At 41.0% G+C, this 27,024-nt stretch overlaps 1 protein-coding gene and 2 long non-coding RNA genes across 5 annotated transcripts in view; 1 reads left to right on the top strand and 2 right to left on the bottom strand.

Annotated features, from left to right (window-relative positions):
* LOC144313593 (uncharacterized) overlaps positions 1-3,150 on the bottom strand; it is a 40,606-nt gene extending 37,456 nt beyond the window's left edge. Inside the window, exons 1-2 of the long non-coding RNA XR_013379192.1 lie at positions 3,014-3,150; positions 2,304-2,518 (exon numbers count right to left, since the gene is read on the bottom strand). This is a non-coding gene — a long non-coding RNA (uncharacterized LOC144313593). The remainder of the gene's footprint in view (positions 1-2,303; positions 2,519-3,013) is intronic.
* Positions 1-22,267, top strand: part of LOC144314977 (MAM and LDL-receptor class A domain-containing protein 1-like) — a 49,739-nt gene extending 27,472 nt beyond the window's left edge. The window contains exon 4 of the mRNA XM_077899682.1: positions 22,143-22,267. The gene's annotated coding sequence lies outside the window, so the exon portion shown is untranslated. The remainder of the gene's footprint in view (positions 1-22,142) is intronic.
* A 254-nt stretch (positions 22,268-22,521) lies between these two features.
* On the bottom strand, positions 22,522-25,236 carry LOC144313592 (uncharacterized). 3 transcript variants are annotated; one of them, XR_013379191.1, is made up of 4 exons: positions 24,694-25,053; positions 24,129-24,277; positions 23,428-23,642; positions 22,522-22,798 (listed from the first exon to the last, which is right to left on the bottom strand). It is a non-coding gene; the product is annotated as an uncharacterized LOC144313592 (long non-coding RNA). The 3 variants fall into 3 exon arrangements; XR_013379189.1 differs by lacking the exon at positions 22,522-22,798 and having other exon boundaries at positions 24,694-25,236; XR_013379190.1 differs by lacking the exon at positions 22,522-22,798 and having other exon boundaries at positions 24,830-25,234.
* Positions 25,237-27,024: the final 1,788 nt, after the last annotated feature.

Consider the following 27,024-nt stretch of genomic DNA (forward strand, 5'->3'; position numbering starts at 1 on the left):
GAAAGTTTGCAACATAATAATCAATATGAACTACCATGATAGCCAAAGTAGCTGATCCTATATTATACCCCACCACCCTGATCTGATTGCCCGAATATCAGTTTAGGTCACCTAATGGATCTACCTTCTTTAAAAATGTTCCAGAAGTTGATGGCTTTGACTAGCTTGAAAGTAACAAGATCCAGATGCTGCCTGTCTACACACTAAACTACACAGGACCCCAAAACAGATTTTTTTTAAATTCCCTCTATGTTTTTCAGGCTCTCCTCTTTTCCCTCACCACTGCACTTTCTTTACCTCAATCCCTCTCTCTCTCCCTCTCCCAGTCTCTCTCTTCACACACACACACACACACACACACACACACACACACTTCCCATCAGTGTAGCTCATCCAACATCCTGTCCTTAATATAATGTGCAAGACATTATTTCCTGCTAGCAATAAGTTAAAAGAAATCTCAGTCAGGAAAGCAATTATTCCATTCATTTTTATCTAAAGTTTCCTTTCTGAATATGCTTCACAGTCAAAAAAAGAACCAAAAAGAAAGCATGAATTTTGAAACATTTGGAAAAATTTAGCCAAATGAGTAAAAGGGATGGAATGTCCGATATTTTTCATGGAACCCTTGGGTTTGTTGTTTTTATTTCTTGGGGGGGATGAGGAATGACTATAAATTTCCTCTTTTAGACTAGCCCTTGCTTTGCCATTTCCTTGAGGAAGGCAGACAGCATTCTCCACCCAATCCCCCAAAGAGTTAAAACACATTGCACTGCACGGGAGCAGGAGGGCTGGTCTACTAAAGCAGCAGCCCCACAAACTAAATGCTCACAAGGGCAAAAAGCAATGTGAGTAGACCTTGCAGGGGCAGGGCGAGTCATGGAGCGATTGAAAAAGAAAGAAAAAAAAGCAACAATTTTTAATAGAATTCGGAAAGTCTGCTGCCTCGTCTGGTTTACAAATAGGCATTGTTGGAGGAGACAGAATAAATAAGAGCTAACTACAGCATGAATTACCAAACACTAATCCCATCAACGAGTCCCGGTGGCAGCACAGATCACTCAGGCACGCCTTGGTCACTCTCCGCATATTTATTTATTAAGAAGACAGTGGAGTCTGGCTAATGCGATACAAAATTAATATCATCTGTAAAGAAACATAACCCATACATTCAAAGCGATAACTCTACCGACACCCTCCCCCCCAACTCAATCAAGTCCAATTTAACTGACAAATTGGAGCAGTGATTTCACACCTGAGAGCCTTTCAGGTCTGAACTGCAGGATCAAGTTCATGGTTGGCACTGCCCACTGCTTAGTTACGTGGGCTTTCCACTGGCCCCGTAATGGTCATTTACGCACACACATAAAGACTAAAGTATTAAAATTTTTTTAATTTTTTTTATTTATTTATGATAGTCACACACAGAGAGAGAGGCAGAGACATAGGCAGAGGGAGAAGCAGGCTCCATGCACCGGGAGCCCGACGTGGGATTCGATCCCAGGTCTCCAGGATCATGCCCTGGGCCAAAGGCAGGCGCCAAACCACTGCGCCACCCAGGGATCCCAAGACTGAAGTATTTAACCAATTCGTGTCCAATTATCATCAGTTATATTTCATCCCGTTTCAAGATCCACAGGCCTCCTGATGGCAGCCAGCACAGAAAAACAGAGCTTCGAAAAGTAAAGAACATCTATTGTAAAGCTCCAAACTTCAGTCTCTAGAGTCTTGATCACCCTCCATATAAAATAAAATATGTAAGGCAAATACACAAAAACAAAAGCACACCCAAACAAACTCTACGGGACGTCAGTTAGTCGTACTATACCTTCCCACACCCTTCTTTCATTCTATACTCTGTGATTGAAAGTCTGAATTGCCCCCACCCTGGTGCATCCTATCCAGTGAGAAAAACCCTTTCAGAGCCACAAAGAACAGCTCACCAGAAAAGCCTCTGAAATCGTTGTTGTTCCTGATAATCACTGTCACAATCTCCTTTCTATCAACCCTGTCCATCTGCAAAGCACTTTACTACGGATATCAGGAACATTTTTATGTTGCCAAATAACAACAAAGGAACATGAGCGAAACTATTATCTCTGCTAGAAGAGAAAAACCACAGTCCCAGGGCTTGCTTTCTTTTCATATTCTCCTCTGCCTCATTAACTCCATTGCTATGTTACTAATTTCAAAGAAGCAGGAAAAGGTGATGGGAAAGGGGAGGTAAATAATAATCCACATGCCTGTTTCCCATCCCAAGTGCAGGATACACACTGCTTGCCAGACTGTGGGTCGAGCCATACCTTGGTTTAGAGACAGTGAGGATAGTAGTAAGTGTACTGGGGGTACATTTGTGGCTGATCCAGGCGTTTACCCATGTAGCTGGAATCTTTATCTCCGAGGCAGGGAACTCGATGACAGGGTATGGTGCCCCAGGCCGAGCGTCCTCTTAAACCACTATTCCTGATGGTCCCGATGACTGATGAGGCTTCAGAGATCCTTCGTCTTCCACCACTCACTAGTTCCAACACGGCAGGAATTTAAAAAAGAAACACACCAAAAAAATAAGAAAGAAAGAAAGAAAGAAAGAAAGAAAGAAAGAAAGAAAGAAAGAAAGAAAGAAAGAAAAAAGGAAAGGTATTGGTAGAACAACACACGCACACACACACGCGCACACACACACACACACACACACACACAGCCTTCCCAGATCCTGCCTTCCTTCCCCCAGCTGCCAGGGTCCACTTGGGATGAGGCACTTTGTTCTCTACCCAGGCTGTCTGTAGTGATGTCAATTGCCAGCGTTTGTAAAGAGGGAGAGAAGAAAAAAATCAAAGTCTTTTTAGCACAACTCCGAATCCTTGCAGATCAGCTTCCTGTCTCCTGTTTGTCTCTTTCCCCACCTTAAAGAAAAAGGGAAAAAAAGAAAGAAGAAAGAAAGAAAGAAAACAAAAAAATGAAAAAGAAAAAAAAAAAGAAAGAGAAAGGGGAAAAGAAAACAAAACAAAACAACCTTGCACAGCCTGGTTGCTGCTGTCTCCCTTCCAGAGTGACATGGTGTTCGGGCTCCTCCTGTCCTTTCATTCACTTCCTCTCCTTCCAGCTGGTGGGTGGAACCTCTCCAGGGAGCAGGGTATGCAGTCCAGAAAGCTGCAGAAGCCTGCTTCAACCCCTGCTGCAAGCAAAGTCCTGATTCCCTCTGCTGGCTATCTCGAACAGCAAAGCAATTTTTGCAGCAAAGCTGCTGCCGCTGGAACTGAACCCAGGGAACTCAAATTCGGGCGGTGGATTATTTCTTATCCTTCCCTCCATCTACCCCACACAAGAGCTGCCTTTTTTTTCTTGCCAAGTGGCAAGGTAAGCCACACTGCTAAAGCAAACACAGAAGACCACGGGAGGGAAGAGAGGACGAAGGGAGGAAGGAAGAGAAAGACAAAAATAAAAGCAGACGGACGACCCGTGCTGGTTAAAATGGAACAAGTGTGTCCCAGATGCTTTCAGAACCTGTTAACATACGAAAGCCAGATGAATCCAAGACCCGGTCCAGAAACTAACCTTTTACTTCTCGGACGACACGGAGGATGCTAAGCATTGAAGAAATTTGAGAGTCTATGCCAGGACTACTATTAGCAAGCCCTGCATCGTCAGATCACAAGGACCCACTTGCCATAGCCGAAATGATCATTCTTACCCTTACATCCGTTTTGTAAGCATCAAAGGAGGTATCCCATTAGGTTTACAGGCGTCTTCATAAATAAAAGCTCTGGTTCTCTCACTGTCTATCTATGATGATTTTGATTCAGGGATGCTTTAATCACTTTCCCGATGTCATCACAAAAAAAAGCACAATTACCTGACAGAGTTTTTCCCCACCAATAATAAGTAATATTCTGACATGTCTGTCGGCTGTTACATTATAATACAAATGGTTTCAGCGAAAATATATTTCCTTTAAGGGTCCCTTTTCAAGGCAGTCAAGGCTAAAATTAGACATGCCAGCTGTGTTTTGCTGTGAGCGCTCACGCATGCCCAAAGCGTGGCCAGACCAACATTGAGCGCCTCTCCACTTCGTCAAACCAGCTCTGTTCTCCCCAGCCTAGAGCTGCCTTTTCAGATAAGAGGTTCCTGGTACAAATCCAGCTTCCTAGTGAGGAAGAACAGAGAATTCCAGCCCGGTGCACAATATGGTATCCAGCCACAAACAAGCCCTGCCGCCCGTGAGGTCACTGGCTTTCACTCAGGGGTCTGGTTATTAGAAGCTGTGTGAGTGCATGGATATTCCTTGGAAAAAGTTAAGGATGGTGGATAAATAGCTTTATGTTTGACAAGAATAACAACCAGAAAGAAGGAAGGAGAGAGGGTGGGAAGGTAGGAGTTAGAAGCCCTGATATCACTGTCATTAAGAGAATTAAATCAATTCCACCAACATTGAAATGTGTTCTTCTGGGCCTTATTCGTCCCATCCAGAAAGTGGAAATGCTGCCAACTTATGTGGCTGAAGGTGGTAAACGGAATCAGATACTAAATCAAAACTACATTGATTTAAAAATCATTCAGTGGCATCTCAATGCTCAGACAATAAAGTCTTGGCTTCTTGGAATAGTTTTCAAGACCCTTGAAAACCCAACTTTATTCTCCAGCCTCAGACAGTAAACTCTGGCCCTCGTAGTCTATATCTGAGTCACAGTGAACTGCTTTTAAAGTGGAATGTGCGGAGGATCCCTGGGTGGCTCAGCGGTTTGGCACCTGCCTTCAGCCCAGGGCCTGAATCTGGAGTTCCGGGATCGAGTCTCACGCCGGGCTCCCTGCATGGAGCCTGCTTCTCCCTCTGCCTGTGTCTCTCTGCCCCTCTCTCTCTGTCTCTATAAATAAAATCTTTAAAAAAATAATAAACTGGAATGTGCCCTCTCAGGGACTTCTGTCATCTGCTCTGCCCCAAATGGTCTTGCATCCCCATTCAGCCCATCCTTCAGCTCTCAACACGGATATCACCCCTCGGAATAGCTTTCCCTAAAGCCTCCTTTCCCTGCTGCACCTTATATTTGCCCTAAAAGGATGCTTATCCTGGGCAACTGTCTGTTAATTGCATGTTTGTTTCTTCTAGGATGCCGGAAAAGCATCAGGAAAAGCAGAAAAGTAGGAGTCCCCATCATTCTCATTCACGTTCCTATTTCCACAAACTGTCATGGAATCTGACACAAAATGGTGCTCTGCAAGTGTTTGAAGAGTAAGATACCTTAAACCCGATAAAAATTCTAACTCAATTCGTATCCTCTCTCAGTACATTTCAGTACACTTCTGGATGCAGGGGATAGAGTGGTAACACGGATCAGAACAATGTCCATCCCTCATAGAATATATATTCTAGTGAGGGAGATAAGCAAAGAAGTAAGCAAGTAAACAGGCATTATCAATCAGGTAATATGTAGTACTGTTCATAAATATAAAGCTAAGTAAACAGAAAGAGTCACGGGAATTCCACTTTAAATAAGATAGTCAGGAAATGCTCACCAAGAAAGAGCTCTGAGGTTAAAGGAAGAGTGGGAACCACACCCTGGGTGTTGTGTACTATGAGAGCACTTCTTGTGAGAGCCAAGGCCTTCGTTCCAATCCTGCCTTTGCCAGATCACTCTGCCTCCTTTCTCATCCATCCAGTGTCACTACACACTTCATACGGTTATCATGAAAATTCACCACAACAAACATGCAAAGCATTTATAACCCCTTGGAACATACTGGATCTGCCCAATAAATGTCAGCTTGTCTCTGGGGGAAGATCATCCCAGGCAGAAAGAACAGGAAGAACAGAAGGCCTGGCAGCAAGAACACTTCTTTTGAAATGTGTGAGAAATGGCATAGGGACTGAAATGGAGCAAGTAAGAAGTAAAGACTATCAAACAAGACTAGAGAGGTTCCCTAGACCAGATCATATAAGCCTTGATGAGGAAAGCTAAATTGCTGACAGGTAATAGTATAGCCTGGACTCTACCCAAATATTTTGATTATAGATCTAGCCATCTTCAACTATGGAATGCTGTTCTCCTAAATGACTTATTAAGGCTCCTCCAAATACTAAGACTTTTAAGGTCAGGATCCTCAATTTTGCCATGATGAGCAAAGGCTATCAATATTCTTTTACTAATAACTGGCCTAGCTACTCCTTGGAAGGAAAAGATTAGTGTCTTATTTACAAATGAAAGACCAAATAAATAACTCCTTCACCCACGCTATAGCTCACTTATATGTAAAGTTCCCAGCATGTGTTGATGCTTTCTGCAATTTCTACACAAATTGCCACTTTACAAAATGGTATTGGATTATTGCTATATTCTTGGCATCAACTGTCATTAGTCTAAGCACATTCATCGAACACTTAAAGCTTTTCTTAAATAATGCAAAGACAGTTTACCACTTGTGAGAATCGCAGAACCTGTGTTTTATTTATTTATTTATTTATTTATTTATTTATTTATTTATTATTTATTTGTTTGTTTGTTTGTTTGTTTATTATTTATTTTCCTTCAGAGATACCAGTAGCCATCACAACTGAGGAGGCAAGATACTCGTGTCGGAAATGGTTTTTATATCATGTCTACTCTGTTGGAGCCATAGTGCTTTCCATTTAAATGATCAAGTTAAGGTAGGAGGTAACTAATTTAAAACACTCTCTAAATCAGAAGCCAGCTGTGTCCCATTTGCCAAGTAACAAACAAATTTTGTACAAATCCAAGAGCAGCAAACTCATCAAAGGGCATGGACTCTTACAGATTCACGGGATTCATGGCACAGACTGGAGAGGCACTGATTTAAGACAAGTTCTTGGTTTCTAGGATAGAGACAACATCTCAGACATACCATCCATAAATAGAGAAGTGACGGTACCGAAACGAGGTTCAGTTGGGTAGAGACAGAGATTCTCTTCTGGTTTGCTCTTGATCTATCCAGTCAAAGAATAACTGGGTCCTCTCTTTGGCTGATTTATTTTTTAAATGACAAAGACTTAGTCAAAAGCAAAAGGAAAGAACAATAGAGAGAGAGGCATCATCATCATCATCATCATCACCATCATCATCACCATCATCATCATATGCTATCTTTGAAAGCAAGTATACTATTCTTACATTCATGATCATGAATAAATTAAAACAAACAAAACTGCCACTCGGTATTTGTTGCCCTCTTTATTCAAATTTGTGAAATCTCTTCAACACAGCAGTTGCCAAACAGATATTAAAGGTAAATGTTGTTGTTGTTGTTGTTGTTGTTGTTGTTGTTGTTTTTAGAAGACAAGATGGTAGATCACAAACTCCAACAGTAAAGTAGTAGTCTTTTGTCCTACTGGACATACCCATGGTTTAGGAACATACCCGAGACAAACTAGGAGAAAGAGACCACTAGTGATTCAAGCATTTGTGGTCCAAATTTAAACTATAATTAAATGTAAAATTTTAATGTAGATAAAAACAATGAAAATTGGCCTTGCTTCTGAGCAAAATTATAATGGACTATATTTTAAGACAGTCAACCAAATGGAGAAGAATAATTTAAAACAATGAACATTATTAACTTCAACGAAGTTTTACTGAGCATCTTGTATGTGCCTAAATAACCAAGAATAGCAATATAAAAACCATCACCCTTGTCCTCAAGTAGACTTAACATCTCCATATCTATTAAACATCAGTCATTCATAAATGACCTAAATGCCTTTCCTCTTATCTAAATACTAAATTTTAATAATTGTTATTAAATAACTTTAAGTTGACCCAATTTTTTAAATACATATTTTATTATAAATTTAAACAATGATATACTTGAAAACTTATGTTTATTTTGTTTTATTATCTTTTTAAAAATACTTATTTATTCTCTTGTTTTTTATATACTTAATACTGTGGTAGTCACATATGTTTCTCCTTTACCACTAGGATTACCAAGAGTCACATTTCTCCTCTTCATTGAAATTAGGCATGACAATGTGACTTGCTATGGCCAATAAAAATATGAAGCAAAAGTGATGCATGTAGAATCTTTTAACTGTTGCTGTTTGATTCACTGGTCCACTCTTCCCTGATGGAAGCATGTGCTTAGATGGAGGAAGCATATTGGAAGGCTTAGAATAGCTGCTTCAAATAGTCACCTGAACCAGCCACTGACTTGTCACGAGCAAGAAATAAACTTTTGTTGTAATTATGCTAATGAGATTTAGTGACTTACCACAGCATCACTTAGCCTACCCTGACTAATATGATATTACTTGTAGTGTGATTTTATGCTTATTGATTTCTTTCTTTGAGAGTCTCTCCCACTAATATCCAAGCTAAAAGGGCAAGGAATTTATCTATCGTCTTCACTGTTAAATCTCCAGCACCCAGAACAATCCTTGGGATTTAATAGACATTTAATAAATATTTGTTAGATAAATGAGTAAAATATTAATTTAAAATCATCTAATTTATCTATCAGTGGTTAAAATGCAATACTTCATGAAATAGAAGGGAAATGAGGCTTATACTTAAAATGGAAAAAATGTTTAAGTCTTCTAGGAGGAAAATTGCTACGAGTGGAACTACTAAATGTTCAGAGACAGGGAAGGTTTTTTTGTACTGATCATATAGATGGCCTTTCATATACTAGATGCTGTACTAGAATTTCAGAAATGTTTCCCCAGTTAGAACTTAACAAGTTACTGGAAAATGGGTATGATTCTCCCTACTTTTTAGTTGAGCAAATTAAGAAGGAAAGGGTTTAGCTATCCAAACCAAATTAATACAGTTGTAACGTGGTAGGGGAATATTCCTAAGTCACATCTGCATAAAGCCCAAACCCAGATTTTTTTCTCAGCATCACTTGATGGAGATCTTAAATGTTTTATTCCAAAACTAGATTAAGATAATCTTTGTGTTTACAACAGAAAACTCACAGTATACATAAAAGTCCTAAATAAGTCAGTGTGTTTTCATAGAAACAGATGGTACTGAACAGAGAAAAAACTGGAAAGAAAGAACATGGCCTTCTATCAAATAGTATAAACTCTATTTGGACCACAGATGTGATGGTTAATTGTATGTGTCAACTTGGCTAGGCTATAGTGCCCAGTCATTTGGTCAAATACCAGTCTAGATGTTGCTGTGAGGTATTTTTCGATGTGGTTTACATTTACATGAGTAGACTCTGAGTAAAGCACCTTATTCTTCACAATGGGACTGAACTTCATCCAAAAACGTAAAGGCTTTAAGAATGAAGACTGAGATCCTTTTAGAAGGAAGAAATTCTGTCTCCAGACTGCCTTTGGCTTCTAGATTCGACGTCAGCTCTTCCTGAGTCTTCAGCCTGACAACCTGACCTGAAGTTTGGGGATCCACTCCCACCCCCCAGAATCACATGAGCCAATTCCTTTAAGATTCTCTTTGCATACAAACACATCTTACAGGTTATGTTTTTCTGGAAAACCCAGACAAATACACTAGGTTAATAAAATGAAATAAATGACAGCAATGAAGGTCAGTGATATAGGCACTCTTACACATTCCTAGTAAATATCTATAATGGTTCTAATAGAGCTTAACAAAATGTATAGCCTTAAAACTTTTCATCCTTGTCAGTCCCAGTAATTTCGGTTCTAGGAATCCAAACAGATCATCACTAGACATTTAGGAATAGGTAATTGGAGAACTCTGAGTATCCAACTCTAGTTTGGTTAAGTAAATCACAGTACAGAGTATGATTCAACCATTAAAATGATACTTAAGAAATACTTTAACATATGGGAAATGCTTAAGTCAAATAGTTAATGAAAAAATCAGAATACAGGGACACCTGAGTGGCTCAGCAGTTGAGCGCCTGTCTTTGACTCAGGGGGTGATCCTGTGGTCCTGGGATCAAGTCCCACATAGGGCTTCCTGCATGGAGCCTGCTTCTCCCTCTGCCTATGTCTCTCTCTCTATCTCTCATGAATAAATACATAAAATATTTTTTAAAAAAGAAAAAATCAGAATACAACCTTGTATATACAGTAGGTTTCCAACTATGAACTAAAAACACATAGACAAGACAATAGAACAACTACATCGAAGTAACAATAGTGGAAATGTTTCCTCTATGATAGTGTTATTGGTGATTTTACTTTTTTTCCTTATCCTTCCAGAAATCCCAGCATTTTTCAAATTTGTCTTAAAATGAGCATATATTTCATTATTTAAAATAAATATTATTTTTAAAGAATTCTCTTAGGTAAGTATATTCTTAAGATTTTTGTTGTTGGGGGATCCCTGGGTGGCGTAGCGGTTTGGCGCCTGCCTTTGGCCCAGGGCGCGATCCTGGAGACCCGGGATCGAATCCCACGTCGGGCTCCCGGTGCATGGAGCCTGTGTCTCTGCCTCTCTCTCTCTCTCTCTGTGAATATCGTAAATAAATAAATAAAAAATTAAAAAAAAAAAGATTTTTGTTGTTGTTGTTGTTGTTGTTAGCTGACAGGACATTTTAAAACACCCAGATATGACATTAAAATAAATTGTGTGTGCACTTGAAATAGCCATTTCCTTCTTACCTGAATCAAACATCACTTTAAGAAAAGTTTACCTTTCTTTAAAGACTGGGAGCATAAATTCTATAATTTAACAATGACAAAACTCTGATTTAAGGCCTATAACCAAATATCCTCATTTAAAGAAAGAAAAACAGCTACCAACGGCAAAGGACATATCTTTGCAGACACTACAGTAAACCTACATAAGTATCTAAAACATTAATTTTTTTTTTTTTAAAGATTTTATTTATTTATTCATGACAGTCACAGAGAGAGAGAGAGAGAGAGGCAGAGACATAGGCAGAGGGAGAAGCAGGCTCCATGCAGGGAACCCGACGTGGGATTCGATCCCGGGTCTCCAGGATCGCGCCCTGGGCCAAAGGCAGGCGCCAAACCGCTGCGCCACCCAGGGATCCCTAAAACATTAATTTTTTTAATATCCACTAATTCTGCCTTTGCATTTCTTTCTCTTTTTTTTTTTTTTTGCATTTCTTTCTCATAAGTTTATTTGTAAACATCAGTTTGCTTACTATATGCTGTAGAAACAGGGAATTTCTTTCTTTCTTTCTTTCTTTCTTTCTTTCTTTCTTTCTTTCTTTCTTTCTTTCTTTCTTTCTTTTTGGGGGGGTGGCTATCACTGTCTCCTTGTATATTTCCGTGCAAAGAATTCCACTATTTGCAGACCACTGAGCCAACTTTGTCTTCATGTAGCTGGCAGATTCTTGTGGCCTTCTTACAAACACACCTTCCGCCATGACTTTTTCCAGCAGTGAACCAGAGCTTTAGAAAACACCAACTAACAGCCTCAAAGTCAGGACAGATGAGTAGCTGCTTTGTCACATGAGAAACACATTTTCCTAAAAGGAATATCATTACTTTGTATTCACTATTCAGCTTCCAGCTGCCAAAAGCTAAGCAAGGTAGGTCAATATGACCACATTTGATTGGCTGGGCTGAGCCTTCTCTCTAGAAACATCTGCAGAAGTCCAGGCTAAAAGTTCACTACTAATTAGAATCACTATGCTGTACACCTAAAACTAACATAATATTGTATGTCAACTATATTTCAATTAAAAAATTTTAAAAAAGAAATTAAAAAAGAAGAATTACTGGATAAAATACAAGATATCCAGTTAAACTTGAATTTCAGACAAACGATGAATACATTTTTTAAAAAGATTTTTATTTATTTATTTATTTATTTATTTATTTATTTATTTATTCATGAGAGACACAGACAGAGAGAGAGAGGCAGAGACACAGGCAGAGGGAGAAGCAGGCTCCATGCAGGGAGCCCGATGTGAGACTTGATCCCGGGTCTCCAGGATCACACCCTGGGCCGAAGGCAGGTGCCAAACCGCTGAGCCACCCAGGGATCCCGATTAATACATTTTTAATACAAATTATGTCCCGCCCAAATATTGCACATGGCACTTCTCATGAAATATCTGGGCCATACTTTTAAAAAGCACTCAATGCTTATCTGAGACTTAAATGTACCTGGGTGTTACATACTTTTTATTTCCTAAAGCTAACAAACTTAATCCTAATTGATGCACTTAGAAGGTCTACAGGTCTTTTAGAGGATATAAGAATTGGTAGAAAGTTCAAACTTAATGACAACGGAAATGCTTAATATATTCAATCCTCTTTACACTCAAACCACGTAAACCAAAAATGTCCCCATTTTAAGTCTCTTAAGAAGAATCCATACACTGATCTCTGGGTTTTTTGTTTTTTTTTTTATGATTGTAAACTTGTTTTTTTTTTTCCTTTTACACGAGGAAACATTTAAATTTTTTCTTAAGTTGTTATTCAACGCAATAAAGTACCTATCAAAAATGACAGATGCCTAGATCCTATCCCTGATATCAGAAAGTTGCAACCTAGAGAACCAGACAAAAGCACAAAATAATAGAGAAAAAGAGACCAAGGCAGTTCTCCTGTGTCCATGATCAGTGTGTACTGCGATCAAGAATAAGTGTCTAGCAACTATATAGTAATTTGTCAGCAGAAGTTTATGTCTCTTGTCTCCAAGAAATAAAAGTTTGGACTTGTATTTTGAAAGTCTACACTTCATTTTTTTCTAGTAATTTCTATCGCACATTACAGAGATATCAGCTGAGGTCAATTAGAAATAAACAAAAACCTGTCTTTCATGACAGTTTGAAAAGTGCTGATCTAGAAAATATTCAATTGTCTTATTTCCTTTCATTTCCACTTGCACATTTCTAGTGGTGGAGAAGTTGCATCGATGTGTTTTCTGATTGAGATACAAGGAATAATGAAACTCATATGAACTACAAAGGAAAAATGCAATTCTCTCAGATTTACTTTTCTTGTCTTCCTTTTTTTTTTTTTTTTTTTTATTATTATTTTTTTTATTGGTGTTCAATTTACTAACATACAGAATAACACCCAGTGCCCGTCACCCATTCACTCCCACCCCCCGCCCTCCTCCCCTTCTACCACCCCTAGTTCGTTTCCCAGAGTTAGCAGTCTTTACGTTCTGTCTCCCTTTCTGATATTTCCCACACATTTCTTCTCCCTTCCCTTATTTTCCCTTTCACTATTATTTATATTCCCCAAATGAATGAGAACATATAATGTTTGTCCTTCTCCGACTGACTTACTTCACTTGTCTTCCTAACTCACTTTTTAAAAATCTATTCCTTACCCTCTAACCTATGTCACCTTCCTGACCCCAAGGACAATATTTAAGAGTACCAAACCCAAAGCCAGGAGATGTGAGACTTGTTGCTTGGGACCCTGGATAGAATGATTCCCCAGCCAAAGCCTCTTGTGTAAAATGTAGGTTGTAATGAGGTCATCTAAGGTCGTTTCCTAACTCCAATAGTCCATGATGCCGGGATGTGCTTGTTAAACTCCGATGACACCGCATCATTTTAGCTCCAGGGATACACTGGCTGGCCCCTGGGGTGGATGGCGAGCTTCAGGCCAATAGCACAAGCTTGACATGCTTCAGCCAGGGGCTTTATGTGACGCCCAGCCATTCCCAACAGCTGTAGGCTGGGAGGCCCCAAGTCCAAAAATAGCCACACAAATTATGATTTCCCTTCTAGAGATGACATCTCTGTGAATGGCACTAAATCAAGGCCAAGCAGTTAGCCTGACACTCTAGCCAATGCCTCGAAAACAGCTCAATCCCTGGAAGTCTAGGTGTACCATCCATCCCACCCAGGGCTTTCAGTATTTGAATGTTGATGCTCATTCTGCAGTCAGGAAACATAATTATTCGTTTTTCTTTAAGGAAGTTTATGACCGAAGGTAATGGGGGGAACATAAATGTACTGACTGTTTACTGACACTCATAAATGCTATGAACACAGACATATAATTGTCTCCTGAAGATCTGCTCTTGTAGTGTAGAATCTTCATTTTTAGCAATTTAACTACTGAAAGTTTACCCACCTTGAGGAGAATTATTTAGTGGAAAATAAAACTTAGCACCTATTTCATTCCGTGCTCCAACAACTTTCATCCTTTCAGAAAACTGGCTTTCCCATAAAATTTGCAGAAGGTAGCTTGTTATATAGGGCTAGTAAAACTAAGAGGTAATTAGTACAAACCAAACCTCTAAATAATAATGTCAAGTTTTAACATTTGCAGAGTTCTGGATCAACATTAACTAATAACTCCTCTCTCTGTTTTCCTCTGTGAGAAAAAAACTTTGTTATTCACAAATTATCAAGATAGAAAACAAAACAAAGAAATTGGTTCTGGCGAATTAGAAAAAAAAAGAAGAAAGAGGAAGAAGAAGAAGAAGAAGAAGAAGAAGAAGAAGAAGAAGACGAAGAAGAAGGAGGAGGAGAAGGAGAAGAAGAAGAAAGAAGAAGAAGAAGAAGAAGAAGAAGAAGAAGAAGAAGAAGAAGGAGGAGGAGGAGGAGAAGGAGAAGAAGAAGAAAGAAGAAGAAAGAAGAAGAAGAAGAAGAAGAAGGAGGAGGAGGAGAAGGAGAAGAAGAAGAAAGAAGAAGAAGAAGAAGAAGAAGAAGAAGAAGAAGAAGAAGGAGGAGGAGGAGGAGGAGAAGGAGAAGAAGAAGAAAGAAGAAGAAGAAGAAGAAGAAGAAGAAGAAGAAGAAGAAGAAGAAGAAGAAGAAGAAGAAGGAGGAGGAGGAGGAGGAGGAGAAGGAGAAGAAGAAGAAAGAAGAAGAAAGAAGAAGAAGAAGAAGAAGAAGGAGGAGGAGGAGAAGGAGAAGAAGAAGAAAGAAGAAGAAGAAGAAGAAGAAGAAGAAGAAGAAGAAGAAGAAGAAGAAGAAGAAGGAGGAGGAGGAGGTGAAGGAGAAGAAGAAGAAAGAAGAAGAAGAAGAAGAAGAAGAAGAAGAAGAAGAAGGAGGAGGAGGAGGAGGAGGAGGGGGAGGGGGAGGAGGAGGAGGAGAAGGAGGAGAAGAAGAAGAAGAAGAAGAAGAAGAAGAAGAAGAAGAAGAAGAAGAAGAAGAAGAAGAAAGAAGAAGAAAGAAGAAGAAGAAGAAAGAAAGAAAGAAAGAAAAGGTAAGCAGCTCAGGTCAGAATTCAGCAAGTGCAAGCAAATGTTTACACCTGTTCAGAGTTAAGAACAATGGTCACTTATGACTAGGATGGACCATTAGGTCACACTGAGCTCATTTTTAGGAGACCGTCCAGGAAGGCTTGGCATTGCAGAATGGGAGAAACCAGTGTGAAATCCCTAGACTTTTGGATTACTGCTCTCCTACCTTAACTGCTGCAATGACAGGTACATGTGTGTGTGCAGGGGAGGAGGGACAGAGACGCTGCAAGTAACTCAGTGTGTACATGGCCTGCCTGTAGCTCTCCCCCAACCCCCCAATGGGCAGCTTTGCTAAATTTGTCAGTTAACCTTGCCTTACCCCTTCCAGGAGTGGCCGTACTGTCAGGGTCCCCAGGATGTCACCTCTTGGCTAGCAAAGAGAGTTAAAAGTGAACCACTCCAACAAAGGAAAAAAATAACAATGCTGAATAAGACCCCTTACCAGCTCATCTCTTTTCCTTCCTCTCCAAATTCAGTAGGAAAGAGAATTGAGAGCTTGTCAGGATTAGCTGCATGGCATTAAACAGTCCCTCCCAGGGAAGGCACAGAGAAGAGACTCCCTGGTACCTTGCTTTGGGGAGTGGCCCATAGGAACCCAGTGTCAGCAAGTCTCCAAAAAAGCAGCATCTGGAAAAGGAGACATCTCGCCCAGAGATGCCTCTTTCTTCCTCCCCTCCCAGACCTTAGGCTGAAAACATTGAGTTCTCTTGGTCTATAAAGGAGGACATATTATTAAAAGGGCCATAGGGAAGCCTGTCTATTTCTCAATGTCCTAGAATGCCATCCAACCATCTGGGGTCAGATGCCCATTCTTCATCTCTCTCTGACTAGGGGGTGGGAGGCTCATGCCAATGCTTGAGTTCATTCTGATTTTAAGATTAAGACAGAGTTTTCTCTCCCCTCCTGAGAGAAAGGTACACAGGTGTCCAGAGAGAGGGAAACAGTCAGGGACCACTGTGCTAATGTGGACCTGTGGATCTGGTGGTTTTGACAATGGGAAACCAAAGGTGGTTCTGAAATGGGATCTGGTGTCCAGATCCAGCTTACTTATTTTTGCTGAAAACTTTAAAAATTAGTTTCCTGGTAAAGAAACAATGTTGTGTCAAGGTCCCTGGAAAAATTAAACAGTGTTATTCTGTAAGGTCTTAATGGGAGGATCTATCCATTTTGACCAGGGATAAATGTATTCGATTCAATATGTTTGGTTTGGGAAATCTCTTTTTGTCAAACCCAGGATAACCAATTGTCCATTATACCATGTCCTTGCTAAGAGAAGCTGATGTAGAAATATTTAACCACCCCATCCATAAACATTTCTTTCCTCCCAGAGCAGAAAAAGGCTGATCTTCTCAAGGCCTAATGTTATTTATTTTCCAGTGAAGGGATATGATTTTTATGCCAGGTACAGTTTTCCTTTAGCATTTTTAAGTGCCTGCTTTTTAAGTGACTCCTAGAACTGAGATCCTGACCACTTGCCCTTGTTAAATATCTGGTGATCCTTTTACCCAACAGATGGGAAGGGCCTCCTGATATGCCCCTGGCCTAATTTCAATTTGGGTAATTGCATTCTGTCGACTTGAAATTTCCCCACCAGTTTAACCTGCCTGGGATATGGTGCCTCCTTCTCGGTCCTGAACTGCCTGGCGTGCCGATGGAGGCTGGGGAACACCTGGTGCATTCCACCCCAGAAGTGGATACATTTTAGTGGCAGGTGCAAAGGTTTTCTTCAGCTGAATACAAATTCTAACATAGGAATGAGCCTCTTGGATGCTTTTTATTTTTATTTTTCTCAATGAACATAACTTTCGCAGAACCAAAAATATAAAAGCATCCAAAGCATCAATATGAATGGAAAAGAAAATACATGCTCACTAAAACCAATCTATTGTGTGATCATTTTGCATTCCGTGAATCTTACAATGCTTCTAGATTTGAATGTTGACAATAAGGATAAATAATTCACATAAAGCAATCATTCCTTTTCTCAAAGAATTTTACACACAAATACATGTACACACGGGGGCACATGGGTATGTGCACACATCCTTCCATGCACGTATAGGGGTGTGTGTGTTTGGGTATACCAACTCTTACCTCCCTCTGGAGGGTCCTTTTTAGTTGGGAATAAAAACAGCTTTCCCCACAAAAATACCATGTTAGGCATTCTATGCATATCTTATTTGAGTAGGTAATACATTTAACTGTAAAGAGCTTATCTCCTGTAACAAACTGGAATCTTAGAAGGTATCCTATCCGTTTCTGTTTCCCTGGCACCTAGAACATAGTAGGTACTTAACTAATGGATTAAAATATAGACTACGTAGACAAACCTATTTAATCTTTAGCTCTAAGACCCAAAATGCAATTTAAGGACTGCAGGTCAAGGTATAGTTTTTTAAGGTACACCTTAAAACTCCGGGAACATTGGTGGCCCCAAAGTCACATCCCTTGGCTACCTGAGCTCTAGGAACAGTTACGTGCAAGCATAGGCTCACCTTGCAAACGACCAATACCATCTCTCAGAGGTGACTGCCAGAGATGCTGGTCTGCAGATTCAAGGCGAGTGCACCAAACCAACAGTAAGCCAGTGGAAGATAGGGGCTAGTAGAGAAATGCTCCTGCCTTCCAGACTTCAGGCAGACAATCCTGGAAGTCCTTCCATACCTTCTCTGCATATCTCCATAAAACTGAATCCCACTGACCAACCTCAGTTTTTTTTTTCTTTTTCTGTAATCTTTTTCTCTGTGACCTTGATAACACACCATTGTATTGGACATTTCTCCTTCCCATCTTCCCACTCCCTTGCTCCTGCTTCAGGGAATCACCTCTCAAATGGACTATCTGCCCCCTTGCCTCAGGCTCCGAATTTGGGGGAACCCAGACTCTAATGACTTAGGACATCACCATGCTGACAGTCACACCAGCAGACTATCCACGTATGAACACATAGAGTACCTATTCCCCCACCATTCATTTTCTTTCCCTATCATAGGACAGATAAGCCATACACCAAGACCACTCTGATATATATATAGGCTGACAGATTATATGCTATATTTATGCCAGGAAAAAGGAGGAGAACTAAGATTGTGCCTTGATGTATTCTAACCATATTAGTTTAGCTCTAAATATCTTACCTTACCAATGGCTCAAGAGGCATTCCCAGAGTCTCATAATTAGTAGGACAGTCCAGATTCTGCCTCATTTTAGCCTCTGCAGGTCATCATAAATTAGCTTAGAGGCCCCAAGCCTCTGTATGACTCAAGCTGACTTGAATCCTAATTTGTACTATGCAGCAACCTTAGCAATGCCACTTGCATGCTTAAGTCTTTTGCTCTCTTGGCCCTTGGAAAAAACATATTTGCAGTAGCACCTGTCTCTGCCATCCCTGTTTAGTGTAGATCATCAATGGGTAGTGTCCTAACCTAAGAATACAGCCTGATGAAGACTTGGGTCCACCATGTAATGACTATGCACGTCATGAAGCCAAGGGCGGGCTGCCACAGAAGAGGGCCAAGCCATCTTTGAGTTGACTGCCTCATACTCACTGGAGGGCTACCCTGTTGGCCACACTAGATAGAGAAATGCAGGGAATTCTCAGCAGTTTTGAAGACACCGGTGTTTAGACCTCTGGCTTCTTTAAGGGCAAATTGAGGCCAGTGCCTAATATAGTAGCCAGAGTGGGCCTAAGGTGAGCTGAGGGACCAGTCTTTCAGTTCATGGAAAGGACTGTAGTACCTTAAAAGTAGTATTAGAGAAGACCCATGAGGGATATGGATCATCCTTTGATTCTCATAAAATTGATGATTTTTTATAAGACTGTAAAAGCTCTACTTTCTCACTATAAAATGCAAAATTGCATTAAAACAATTGTATAAAAATTACATTAAACATACATCTCTTGGGATCCCTGGGTGGCGCAGCAGTTTAGCGCCTGCCTTTGGCCCAGGGCGCGATCCTGGAGACCCGGGATCGAATCCCACATCGGGCTCCCAGTTCATGGAGCCTGCTTCTCCCTCTGTCTGTGTCTCTGCCTCTCTCTCTGTGTGTGTGTGACTATCATAAATAAATAAAAATGAAAAAAATTAAAAATAAATAAATAAAAGCTGCACTTAAAAAAATACATCTCTGATCCTATCTGATCCTATCACACAGAGGTAACAGCTATTAATATTTGCTCTATTTGTTTCTAGTTTTTCCTATGAATAATGAATATATATTTCTCTCTTTCTCTGTGTTGTCCCTCTGTCCATATATGTGAGATCTAGAAAAAAATATTGTATTTCTGTGCACTTCCTTCTTCTGACAACATACCATGAACATTTTCTTTGAACACAGCACTTAATGGGGGCATAATATATAATCATAATATTTTGTAATTCTCTGTTAGGGATGTATAAGGTTTTTTAATGTTTGTTATGTATAACCTTATATTTATATATATTTCATATATACATGTTTTGAAATCCGCCCCCCCCCCCTCAGTGTGGATTCTGGGATTCCTTTCTGCAACAAGGGCCAGATATCCATCAGTGGGCAGTGTCTGGGTCATCCACATGACCATGACAAGCCACCTTCTGTGTGTTGATATCTAGCCTCATGGTCACAAGATGACCACAGCAGTGTTGGCCACGTTATAATCGCCCACCTCAAGTGGTTTCTTCTTCCTCTGGTATCTTTTAAAAATGTAAGAAATCTTACTAAAGGCTCCTGCCCCCAACAGTCTGCTCCTCACAGTTCATTGGACAAAACGGGTCACGTGCAATTTCCCAACTCATTCACTGATGCAGATGGAAGGGTAATGATTGGTTTAGACTACGTAAGACACACCTCCCTCTGAGCCTAGGCAAAAGATCATTGGCTCCAAGCAAACAGCGGCATATGGCTGGAGAATGGAACATGTGCTGTGGACAAGAAGTGGAGTCCTCCTGAAAAGAAAGGGGGACTTAAAGAGGAACTATATTCAGGGAGGCAAGAAGCAATTGTCTCCAATATAAATTAAACTTGTTTCGTTATCTTCTCACCTACATTATCACGCTCTCTTCCCCGATAACATTGTCCTTCCTTAATTTACCAGCTAGACACTCCTTTTTAATCAAATGTGTGCTGGTTATCCATGAATCTCTAAAAAGTTAACTGAAAAATTAACATCATAATGATAATGAGTTTAAGGTCTTGCTCTCCTTGGGGGCATTTCTGTTCTAAAAGGCAGTTCTGAAAGATATAATCATCTTCACGATCTATAAGACCAAAGTAGTAATGGTAGTATGGCAGGCAAGAAAGGATTCAAGACCCACTGTGACCCTCCTACCTTGCTCACCTTCCTCACTCTGTTACACTCACACTGGCCTCCCTGCTGTCTCTCCAGGAAGCCAGGATACTTACACTTGGGAGCCTTTGCACTTGACTTCCCGCTGCCTGAAACAAGCTTTCTCTAGATAGCCTCAGGGCTTAATTCCTTGCTTCTTATAGTTTTCTTACCCATATGCCACCTTATTAAAGAGGCTTTCCTTGATCCTCTTACATAACATAGTACCTTCACTTCACTCTGTAGCCTATTACCCTACTTTCCACATATTTGGCACTTATAACCACCTGACATGGTATGTAGGTGTTTACTATCTTTCTCCTAAATAGAGAGTAAATCCTATGAGACTAGAGTTTATGTTTTTTTAGATTGATTTCTTTTTTTTAATTTATTTATGATAGTCACACAAGAGAGAGAGAGAGAGAGAGAGAGAGAGATGCAGAGACACAGGCAGAGGGAGAAGCAGGCTCCATGCAGAGAGCCCGACGTGGGACTCGATCCCGGGTCTCCGGGATCGCGCCCTGGGCCAAAGGCAGGCGCTAAACCGCTGCGCCACCCAGGGATCCCCGAGTTTATGTATATTCATTGTTCGTTCCTCTGAGCCTAGACACAGTGCCTAAAAAGCAGGCATTCCATTGCTAAACATTGATTGAGCTGCATCAGAATAGAAGCCTGATGGCAAGTGATGCAGAGCATTTTCTCATGTGCATGTTGGCCATGTCTATGTCTTCCTCTGTGAGATTTCTGTTCATGTCTTTTGCCCATTTCATGATTGGATTGTTTCTTTCTTTGGTGTTGAGTTTAATAAGTTCTTTATAGATCTTGGAAACTAGCCCTTTATCTGATATGTCATTTGCAAATATCTTCTCCCATTCTGTAGGTTGTCTCTGAGTTTTGTTGACTGTATCCTTTGCTGTGCAAAAGCTTCTTATCTTGAGAGACCACCTCACACCAGTGAGATTGGGGAAAATTAACAAGGCAGGAAACAACAAATGTTGGAGAGGATGTGGAGAAAAGGGAACCCTCTTACACTGTTGGTGGGAATGTGAACTGGTGCAGCCACTCTGGAAACCTGTGTGGAGGTTCCTCAAACAGTTAAAAATATACCTGCCCTACGACCCAGCAATTGCACTGTTGGGGATTTACCCCAAAGATACAAATGCAATGAAACGCCGGGACACCTGCACCCCGATGTTTCTAGCAGCAATGGCCACGATAGCCAAACTGTGGAAGGAGCCTCGGTGTCCAACGAAAGATGAATGGATAAAGAAGATGTGGTCTATGTATACAATGGAATATTCCTCAGCTATTAGAGATGACAAATACCCACCATTTGCTTCAACGTGGATGGAACTGGAGGGTATTATGCTGAGTGAAGTAAGTCAATCAGAGAAGGACAAACATTATATGGTCTCGTTCATTTGGGGAATATAAATAATAGTGAAAGGGAATATAAGGGAAGGGAGAAGAAATGTGTGGGAAATATCAGAAAGGGAGACAGAACGTAAAGACTGCTAACTCTGGGAAACGAACTAGGGGTGGTAGAAGGGGAGGAGGGCGGGGGGTGGGAGTGAATGGGTGACGGGCACTGGGGGTTATTCTGTATGTTAGTAAATTGAACACCAATAAAAAATAAATTAAAAAAAAAAGAATAGAAGCCAATGGGACCTAATCCTGTGTAGTCATCTTTCTGTCATAACTCTGATGCCCACAGTAAGTCTAAGGAGGTCATATTTTCTTTTTCACCTATTTCCCTGTAGGCAAGACCTTCATTTTCCAGGATGCACTGTGTAGCTGTGTATGTCTTGAAATCTGAACAGTATCTATCTCTCTACTATGAAATAAAAGGCAAGTCCCAACTTAAGACACATCCTATAACTTGTAATACTATCTAATTAATAAAATGTGTTTCAATTCTGATTAAAATTTATCTTGAGTGCCAGAAATACTCATAAAAGCATATCTAAAAGCTACAAGGAAATAAGGTAATGTAATTATTCAACAATAACTTAAGAAGTACATTACCATGTGACTTGGAGCTCCCATCTAATGCTCTGGTTGAGACAGATACACACACACACACACACACACACACACAGAGAGAGTTTTATTTTTTATTTATTTTTAATTTTTTAAAAATTTATTTATGATAGTCACACAGAGAGAGAGAGAGAGAGAGGCAGAGACATAGGCAGAGGGAGAAGCAGGCTCCATGCACCGGGAGCCCAACGTGGGATTTGATCCCAGGTCTCCAGGATTGCGCCCTGGGCCAAAGGCAGGCGCCAAACCACTGCGCCACCCAGGGATCCCAAGACTAAAGTATTTAACCAATTCGTGTCCAATTATCATCAGTTATATTTCATCCCGTTTCAAGACCCACAGGCCTCCTGATGGCAGCCAGCACAGAAAAACAGAGCTTCGAAAAGTAAAGAACATCTATTGTAAGGCTCCAAACTTCAGTCTCTAGAGTCTTGATCACCCTCCATATAAAATAAAATATGTAAGGCAAATACACAAAAACAAAAGCACACCCAAACAAACTCTACGGGACGTCAGTTAGTCGTACTATACCTTCCCACACCTTCTTTCATTCTATACTCTGTGATTGAAAGTCTGAGTTGCCCCCACCCTGGTGCATCCTATCCAGTGAGAAAAACCCTTTCAGAGCCACAAAGAACAGCTCACCAGAAAAGCCTCTGAAATCGTTGTTGTTCCTGATAATCACTGTCACAATCTCCTTTCTAACAACCCTGTCCATCTGCAAAGCACTTTACTACGGATATCAGGAACATCTTTATGTTGCCAAATAACAACAAAGGAACACGAGCGAAACTATTATCTCTGCTAGAAGAGAAAAACCACAGTCCCAGGGCTTGCTTTCTTCTCATATTCTCCTCTGCCTCATTAACTCCATTGCTATGTTACTAATTTCAAAGAAGCAGGAAGAGGTGATGGGAAAGGGGAGGTAAATAATAATCCACATGCCTGTTTCCCATCCCAAGTGCAGGATACACACTGCTTGCCAGACTGTGGGTCGAGCCATACCTTGGTTTAGAGACAGTGAGGATAGTAGTAAGTGTACTGGGGGTACATTTGTGGCTGATCCAGGCGTTTACCCATGTAGCTGGAATCTTTATCTCCGAGGCAGGGAACTCGATGACACGGTATGGTGCCCCAGGCCGAGCGTCCTCTTAAACCACTATTCCTGATGGTCCCGATGACTGATGAGGCTTCAGAGATCCTTCGTCTTCCACCACTCACTAGTTCCAACACGGCAGGAATTTAAAAAAGAAACACACCAAAAAAATAAGAAAGAAAGAAAGAAAGAAAGAAAGAAAGAAAGAAAGAAAGAAAGAAAGAAAAAAGGAAAGGTATTGGTAGAACAACACACGCACACACACACGCGCACACACACACACACACACACACACAGCCTTCCCAGATCCTGCCTTCCTTCCCCCAGCTGCCAGGGTCCACTTGGGATGAGGCACTTTGTTCTCTACCCAGGCTGTCTGTAGTGATGTCAATTGCCAGCGTTTGTAAAGAGGGAGAGAAGAAAAAAATCAAAGTCTTTTTAGCACAACTCCGAATCCTTGCAGATCAGCTTCCTGTCTCCTGTTTGTCTCTTTCCCCACCTTAAAGAAAAAGGGAAAAAAAGAAAGAAGAAAGAAAGAAAGAAAACAAAAAAATGAAAAAGAAAAAAAAAAAAGAAAGAGAAAGGGGAAAAGAAAACAAAACAAAACAACCTTGCACAGCCTGGTTGCTGCTGTCTCCCTTCCAGAGTGACATGGTGTTCGGGCTCCTCCTGTCCTTTCATTCACTTCCTCTCCTTCCAGCTGGTGGGTGGAACCTCTCCAGGGAGCAGGGTATGCAGTCCAGAAAGCTGCAGTATTTCCTCCAAGAAAAAAAAAAAAGCCTGCTTCAACCCCTGCTGCAAGCAAAGTCCTGATTCCCTCTGCTGGCTATCTCGAACAGCAAAGCAATTTTTGCAGCAAAGCTGCTGCCGCTGGAACTGAACCCAGGGAACTCAAATTCGGGCGGTGGATTATTTCTTATCCTTCCCTCCATCTACCCCACACAAGAGCTGCCTTTTTTTTCTTGCCAAGTGGCAAGGTAAGCCACACTGCTAAAGCAAACACAGAAGACCACGGGAGGGAAGAGAGGACGAAGGGAGGAAGGAAGAGAAAGACAAAAATAAAAGCAGACGGACGACCCGTGCTGGTTAAAATGGAACAAGTGTGTCCCAGATGCTTTCAGAACCTGTTAACATACGAAAGCCAGATGAATCCAAGACCCGGTCCAGAAACTAACCTTTTACTTCTCGGACGACACGGAGGATGCTAAGCATTGAAGAAATTTGAGAGTCTATGCCAGGACTACTATTAGCAAGCCCTGCATCGTCAGATCACAAGGACCCACTTGCCATAGCCGAAATGATCATTCTTACCCTTACATCCGTTTTGTAAGCATCAAAGGAGGTATCCCATTAGGTTTACAGGCGTCTTCATAAATAAAAGCTCTGGTTCTCTCACTGTCTATCTATGATGATTTTGATTCAGGGATGCTTTAATCACTTTCCCGATGTCATCACAAAAAAAAGCACAATTACCTGACAGAGTTTTTCCCCACCAATAATAAGTAATATTCTGACATGTCTGTCGGCTGTTACATTATAATACAAATGGTTTCAGCGAAAATATATTTCCTTTAAGGGTCCCTTTTCAAGGCAGTCAAGGCTAAAATTAGACATGCCAGCTGTGTTTTGCTGTGAGCGCTCACGCATGCCCAAAGCGTGGCCAGACCAACATTGAGCGCCTCTCCACTTCGTCAAACCAGCTCTGTTCTCCCCAGCCTAGAGCTGCCTTTTCAGATAAGAGGTTCCTGGTACAAATCCAGCTTCCTAGTGAGGAAGAACAGAGAATTCCAGCCCGGTGCACAATATGGTATCCAGCCACAAACAAGCCCTGCCGCCCGTGAGGTCACTGGCTTTCACTCAGGGGTCTGGTTATTAGAAGCTGTGTGAGTGCATGGATATTCCTTGGAAAAAGTTAAGGATGGTGGATAAATAGCTTTATGTTTGACAAGAATAACAACCAGAAAGAAGGAAGGAGAGAGGGTGGGAAGGTAGGAGTTAGAAGCCCTGATATCACTGTCATTAAGAGAATTAAATCAATTCCACCAACATTGAAATGTGTTCTTCTGGGCCTTATTCGTCCCATCCAGAAAGTGGAAATGCTGCCAACTTATGTGGCTGAAGGTGGTAAACGGAATCAGATACTAAATCAAAACTACATTGATTTAAAAATCATTCAGTGGCATCTCAATGCTCAGACAATAAAGTCTTGGCTTCTTGGAATAGTTTTCAAGACCCTTGAAAACCCAACTTTATTCTCCAGCCTCAGACAGTAAACTCTGGCCCTCGTAGTCTATATCTGAGTCACAGTGAACTGCTTTTAAAGTGGAATGTGCGGAGGATCCCTGGGTGGCTCAGCGGTTTGGCACCTGCCTTCAGCCCAGGGCCTGAATCTGGAGTTCCGGGATCGAGTCTCACGCCGGGCTCCCTGCATGGAGCCTGCTTCTCCCTCTGCCTGTGTCTCTCTGCCCCTCTCTCTCTGTCTCTATAAATAAAATCTTTAAAAAAATAATAAACTGGAATGTGCCCTCTCAGGGACTTCTGTCATCTGCTCTGCCCCAAATGGTCTTGCATCCCCATTCAGCCCATCCTTCAGCTCTCAACACGGATATCACCCCTCGGAATAGCTTTCCCTAAAGCCTCCTTTCCCTGCTGCACCTTATATTTGCCCTAAAAGGATGCTTATCCTGGGCAACTGTCTGTTAATTGCATGTTTGTTTCTTCTAGGATGCCGGAAAAGCATCAGGAAAAGCAGAAAAGTAGGAGTCCCCATCATTCTCATTCACGTTCCTATTTCCACAAACTGTCATGGAATCTGACACAAAATGGTGCTCTGCAAGTGTTTGAAGAGTAAGATACCTTAAACCCGATAAAAATTCTAACTCAATTCGTATCCTCTCTCAGTACATTTCAGTACACTTCTGGATGCAGGGGATAGAGTGGTAACACGGATCAGAACAATGTCCATCCCTCATAGAATATATATTCTAGTGAGGGAGATAAGCAAAGAAGTAAGCAAGTAAACAGGCATTATCAATCAGGTAATATGTAGTACTGTTCATAAATATAAAGCTAAGTAAACAGAAAGAGTCACGGGAATTCCACTTTAAATAAGATAGTCAGGAAATGCTCACCAAGAAAGAGCTCTGAGGTTAAAGGAAGAGTGGGAACCACACCCTGGGTGTTGTGTACTATGAGAGCACTTCTTGTGAGAGCCAAGGCCTTCGTTCCAATCCTGCCTTTGCCAGATCACTCTGCCTCCTTTCTCATCCATCCAGTGTCACTACACACTTCATACGGTTATCATGAAAATTCACCACAACAAACATGCAAAGCATTTATAACCCCTTGGAACATACTGGATCTGCCCAATAAATGTCAGCTTGTCTCTGGGGGAAGATCATCCCAGGCAGAAAGAACAGGAAGAACAGAAGGCCTGGCAGCAAGAACACTTCTTTTGAAATGTGTGAGAAATGGCATAGGGACTGAAATGGAGCAAGTAAGAAGTA

Source organism: Canis aureus, chromosome 5 (assembly GCF_053574225.1).
Source record: "Canis aureus isolate CA01 chromosome 5, VMU_Caureus_v.1.0, whole genome shotgun sequence".
Taxonomy (NCBI): Eukaryota; Metazoa; Chordata; class Mammalia; order Carnivora; family Canidae; genus Canis; species Canis aureus.